This window comes from Priapulus caudatus, unplaced genomic scaffold (genome assembly GCF_000485595.1).
Source record: "Priapulus caudatus unplaced genomic scaffold, Priapulus_caudatus-5.0.1 Scaffold2429, whole genome shotgun sequence".
NCBI classification, from domain to species: domain Eukaryota; kingdom Metazoa; phylum Priapulida; class Priapulimorpha; order Priapulimorphida; family Priapulidae; genus Priapulus; species Priapulus caudatus.
In genome coordinates, this window is record NW_014579490.1 from 3,544 (window position 1) to 9,253 (window position 5,710).

Sequence of the window (5,710 nt, forward strand, 5' to 3'; positions counted from 1 at the left end):
CTCTCCCCTTCTCTCCTACACGTACCTCGTTAGTGCTGCGACTCGCATGTTTATATCTCGCGCTCTCGTAAAATGACATGCTCCAACCGAACTGGCGGCTCCGTGTTTAAACAAACTACAATTAAAAGCAGTTGTACGGCCTCTCCGCTCGGGCCTCCGAGGCGAAATCTCTATGTGTGGCCGACCGCGGGCCGCACCCTGAGCGTCGACGGCTCGCGAGTCGGCCGGCGAGCGCGCGCCGACGGGCGTCGATGCGCAGGGGAGAGGGAAAAAATAGCGCAGATAAACGAATTACGAACGCAGCGCATCTCGCGCGACTCGCGTTTCCTGTGCATATGGTAAAAAAACGCTCGTGTCTTACTTCTGAGAGGCGTTTAGTCGATGCGTGAGTGCCAGTGTGCGCGTGCGTGTGCATGTGCGTGCGTGCGCGTGTGCGTGTGCATGTGCATGTGCGTGCGCGTGCGCGTGTGCGTGTGCGTGTGCGTGTGTGCGTGTGTGCGTGTGCGTGCGTGCGTGTGCGTGTGAGTGCGCGTGCGCGTGTGCGTGTGCGTGCGCGTGTGCGCGTGTGCGTGTGCGTGCGCGTGTGCGTGTGTGCGTGCGCGTTCGTGCGTACGATAACCTCCAACGTTATCCTCACCCCTAACATCATCACCCCAAGCATCAGTACCACCACTGATCTCTTTCTCTCTCGCTCGGGCACCTTCTCTCTCTCTAGCTCTCTCTCTATCGCGCGCGCGCGTACTCTCTCTCTTCGTCTTTCACCTCTCACTCTCACCCTATCCGCTCTCTCCGCACCTTTTTCTCGTTCACATTCTTCATATACTATATATATATATTATATCAGGAGTTAATATGAAATTTTATCATTTTTGTCATTAATTAACTCCTGATATAATATATATTATATTTTATATATATAATATATATATATATGATATATATATATATCAGGGTTAATATAATGTCAATTATTTGTCAAATTATTATATGGGAAATGTTGTAAATTTTATATTACCCTGATATATATACACACACACCTATATATATATATATTATATATATATATATTATATTATAATACGTTCCACGCTGCCTCAAGCAGACTAAACTATACGAACATCTTTCCGTGCTCAGTAGTGATGATCGGCTGCCCGTATGGCTTCACCCCATCCCCCTCCTTTCATCTCTTTTCGTCTTCTCGATCTCCTCTCCGCTCCTCTTCTCTTCTCTCCACTCGTCTCTCCTCCTCTCTTCTCAGCTCTTCTCCTCGCCTCTACTCTCCTCTCCTCGCCTCTCCTCGCCTCCACTCTCCCCTCCCCCTCCTCTCATCCCCTCTCCTCTCTCCCTCTCCCTGCCGACACAACAACGCCGTGCTGTGTTCGTCTGCCCCTGCGCGCCCCGCCCAGTCCGGGATAGCTTATCGCGGTGAGCGCGATGCGAGCAGACGACGTCGTAAAGACGTTAGCGGCGGCAGTTACGATCTGCCGCGGTCGCCGCGGTCGCCGCTGCTCCGGCCGTAAAGCGGGGAACGACGTAAACCTCGACGTAAACGGAGGGCATACCTTGTACCCCCAGCATCCCTTGTATCCTCAGCATCCCTTGTTTCACCAGCATCCCCTACCATCCCTTGTATCCTCAGCATCCCCTGTATCGTCAGCATCCCTTGTATCCACACCACCCCCAGCTTCCCTTGTATCCACAGCATCCCAAAGTATCCCAGACATCCCCAGCATCCCCCAGCATCCACAGCATCAACAGCATCCTTGCATCTCCTGCTTCCCCCAGCATCCCCCAGCATCCCTCATTATCCCCAGCATCCACAGCATCCACAGCATCCACAGCATCCACAGCATCCACAGCATCCACAGCATCCACAGCATCCTTGTATCTCCTGCATCCCCCAGCATCTCTCAGCATCCCCAGCATCCACAGCATCCTTGCATCTTCAGCATCCCCCAGCATCCCCCAGCATCCCCCCAGCATCCCTCAGCATCCCCAGCATCCACAGCATCCACAGCATCCACAGCATCCACAGCATCCACAGCATCCACAGCATCCTTGTATCTCCTGCATCCCCCAGCATCCCCCAGCATCCCCAGCATCCACAGCATCCACAGCATCTACAGCATCCTTGCATCTCCTGCATCCCCCAGCATCCCTCAGCATCCCTCAGAATCCCCAGCATCCACAGCATCTTTGTATCTCCTGCATCCCCCGCGAGGTTCTCTTCGCACTGTTTGTTGTGAACGTGTGTGTATGAGCAGCAGCAGCAGCAGCAGCAGAAGCAGAAGCAACAGTAATAGCAGCAGAATCAGCAGCAGCAGCAATACTAATAGCAACAGCAGCAGCAGCAGCACTAATAGCAGCAGAAGCAGCAACACCACCAACAGCAGCAGCACCAACAGCAGCAGCAGCAGCATTCCTCTGCGTGTAACCATAGCACTCGCCGCGTGTACCCATTCGCCTATGCGTGCGTGCGTGCGTGCGTGCGTGCGTGCGTACGCGTGCGTGCGTGCCCGCCTCCCCCTCTCTCCGTCACACATGTGCTGAAATCATTTGGCCATGTAATGCCGGCGTGTTAGTTTATACTTGTCCGCTGATTGACGCCTGCTCCCGCGACTCCCACATCGCGCAATTGATCCAATCAGGGCGGAGCTTACGGCCGCTGCGCCGCCGCCGCACGATGTAACGAGCCTCGCGATTGGCTAGTTGGTAGTCGCGTCGATTCGCTGTCGGGCCCGTTGCGGCGGTCGGCGGCGCCAGCCGGGCAAGCGCGTCTGCCTTCCCCCCGCTGGCTCCAGTCTATACATACACAAAACACACACACACACACACACACACACACACACGCACACACACACGCACGCGCGCGCGCACATACACGCGAACGCAGACACGGAGACAGCGTTCTTATGCAGCCAGGGAGAGAGAGAAGGGAGAGAGAGAAAGGGAGGGGGAGGTAGAAAAAGAGAGAGAGAGAGAGAGAGAGAGAGAGAGAGAGAGAGAGCGAGAAGAGCGAGAACGAGGCAGAGAGAGAGAGAGAGAGAGAAGAGAGAGAGAGAGAAGAGAAAAGCGAGAGGCGATTAGAGAGAGAGAGGAGAGAGAGAGAGAGATGAGAGAGAGAGAGAGAGAGATAGCTGAGAGCGAGAGCGAGAGAGAGAGCGAGAGTGAGAGAGAGAGAGAGAGAGAGAGAGAGAAGAGAGAAGAGAGAGAGAGACGAATAGGAACGAGAGAGAGAGAGATAGGCTGAGAGCTTGAAGAGAGAGAGAGAGCGGGGAGCGAGAGAGAGAGAGAGAGAGAGAGAAGAGAGAGAGAGAGATGAGAGAGAGAGAGAGTAGAGAGAGAGAGAGAGAGACAGGGAGCTGGGCCACATTTTCTCGTCGCCATCGCTTCATAACATAATGCTCCTTCGTACCCGCCCTCCCTCCCCCAGGCCCGCGCTGCGCTGCGCAGGGGGTGTCTTCGCGCTCTGGGGAAGGAGAGGGAGAGATAGAGAGAGGGTGAATAGGAGCGAGGGAGAAGGACGGATACAGAGAAAGAGAAGAGAAAAAAAGAGAGAGAGAGAAAGATATCAGAAGAGCGAGAGAGAGAGAGAGAGTTACAGAGAGCTGAGAGAGAGAGCGAAGACGCATTGAGAGAGGAGAAGAGATGCGAGAAAGAGAGAGGGTGAGAACGAGAGATGAGAGAGAGAGAGAGAGAGAGAGAGAGAGAGACGGAGGAAAGAGAGAGAAGAGAGAGAGAGAAGAGAGAGAGACGCGGTTAGAGAGAGAGAGAGAGAACGAGATAGAGTCGGGCGGTTTTTCCCTCCGCCGATGACGTCACCCTCCCCCTCCCGCAGCCTGGCCGCTGGACGTCACATCTGCGGCTGCCAGTTCACACCTAGAATGAATAATGGGGGGCGCCGCCGCCGGCCGCGCTAGCACGTGTCCTGCCGGAAAGCGCCCGCGCCATCAGCGTCGGAGCTGGCGTCCTTACGATGGCTTGATTCGCGCTCGATTCAGCCGGAGCGGGTCCTGAGTAGCGCCCGCCGCCCATCGCGCGTAGTCCAACTGCGACGCTTGGTAGTACATAAATATCTTAATCAGTCCGCGGCCGCAGCCAGCGATAGGGCAGTTGATACCCTGTGTGGGCCAGCCGACTGGACTGACTTCTGGCACTGCTGATCCGTCGTGTACACATACATACACAGATACACACACACACACGCACGCGGCATGTGTGTTGCGGCGTGAGAAATCTCTTTCGGTACAACGCCTACGATACGCAGACGACGTGTGTCCGCCAAGCTACACGCGTGTATATATATCTCTCTTAGATATATATTATATATCTTCTGTATTTACATGACCGCGCGCGTGTGCGGTGCGTGTAATAATATGTCGCGCGTGTACACGCTACACGTGATAGGCAAAGGCTCGTTCGGCAGCACAGGCATACGAACGCGGACGATCGATAAGCGACAAAGCGGACGAACTCATGCGCGAGATCATTCCATCTCTCTCTCTGTTCTTACCTACCAGAGCCGACGCGATCCGCACAGGCACCACTCGAGCCGACGCGTCAGCAGCCGACGAGTAAAAACCGACGTGGAATAGTGATCAGGCCGCAGCAAGTGGGCACACCCCGTGGACTAATATAAGCAGTGCTCCGTCGGCCGACGCCGACGACGACGGCCGACGCCCGACTTGCAGGAGAGCTGAATCCGTCGCCGACGCTAACGGCTGTACGCTGCAGGGCAGGCAGACAGCAGTGGAATGTGATGCGACTAGTGTCGCGCAGCGAGATGGCAGGGACGCAGACCGCACGCTGGCCTTACGATGCATCAGGACGCACCAAGCGACGCGGCAGGGTTCGAGCTCCTTGCCTGCCCGTAGACGTCGACGTCTTCTTTCACTCGCTGAGCAGTAAAGCGGAAATCCGTGAACGCTACTACGCGTTGCGGCTGCCGGCGCCGCGCGCGGCCGATGCATCACACGCGGCTATCGCTCGCCCCACGTGTACGTTATCCTCCACTCCACCACCCAACCACCCCCCGGGTGTCGGGTTCGAGCCAGGGTGCGCGTGCAAGTTATTTCGCGGCATTCCGTGTTTGTGATCAAAGTGCGGGGTCGCCGGTCGAGTCCATGGTCGCGTGTAGTTTATTCACTACATACGTGTTGTGATCAAAGTGCGGGGTCCTGAGGCGGTTCGGAGTCCTGGGTGTGGCGTGTAGTTATTCGAGATGCCCTCGCGCTGTGTGGCGACCGACGTGCCAGGTCCTGGTTTCGAGTCCCGCGCGCGTGTGTAGTATTCGCTGCCTCCGCGCGTGTTTGTGATCAGCGTGCGGGTCCCGGTCGAGTTCTCCCGAAGATGGACTGTGTGCGTCGTTGAAAAGACAGAGAGAGAGCGATGAGAGAGAGAGCAGAGAGAAGGAGAGAGGGGAAGCAAGGGAAAGAGAAAGGGAGAGCAAATTATAGATAGAGGAGAGAGTAGAGAGTAGTAGAGAGAGAGAGAGAGATGGAGAGAGAGATGAGAGAGGAAGGGAGAGAGAGAGGAGAGAGAGAGAGAGAGAGAGAGTGGAGGAGAGAGAGAGGAGAGGGAGAGCAGAGAGAGCAGAGAATTTAGATAGATAGATACGATAGATAGATAGATAGATAGAAGAGAGATCAATAGATAGATAGATAGACTAAAGAGAGAGAGAGAGAGGAGAGAAGAGGGAGAGAAGAGAAAA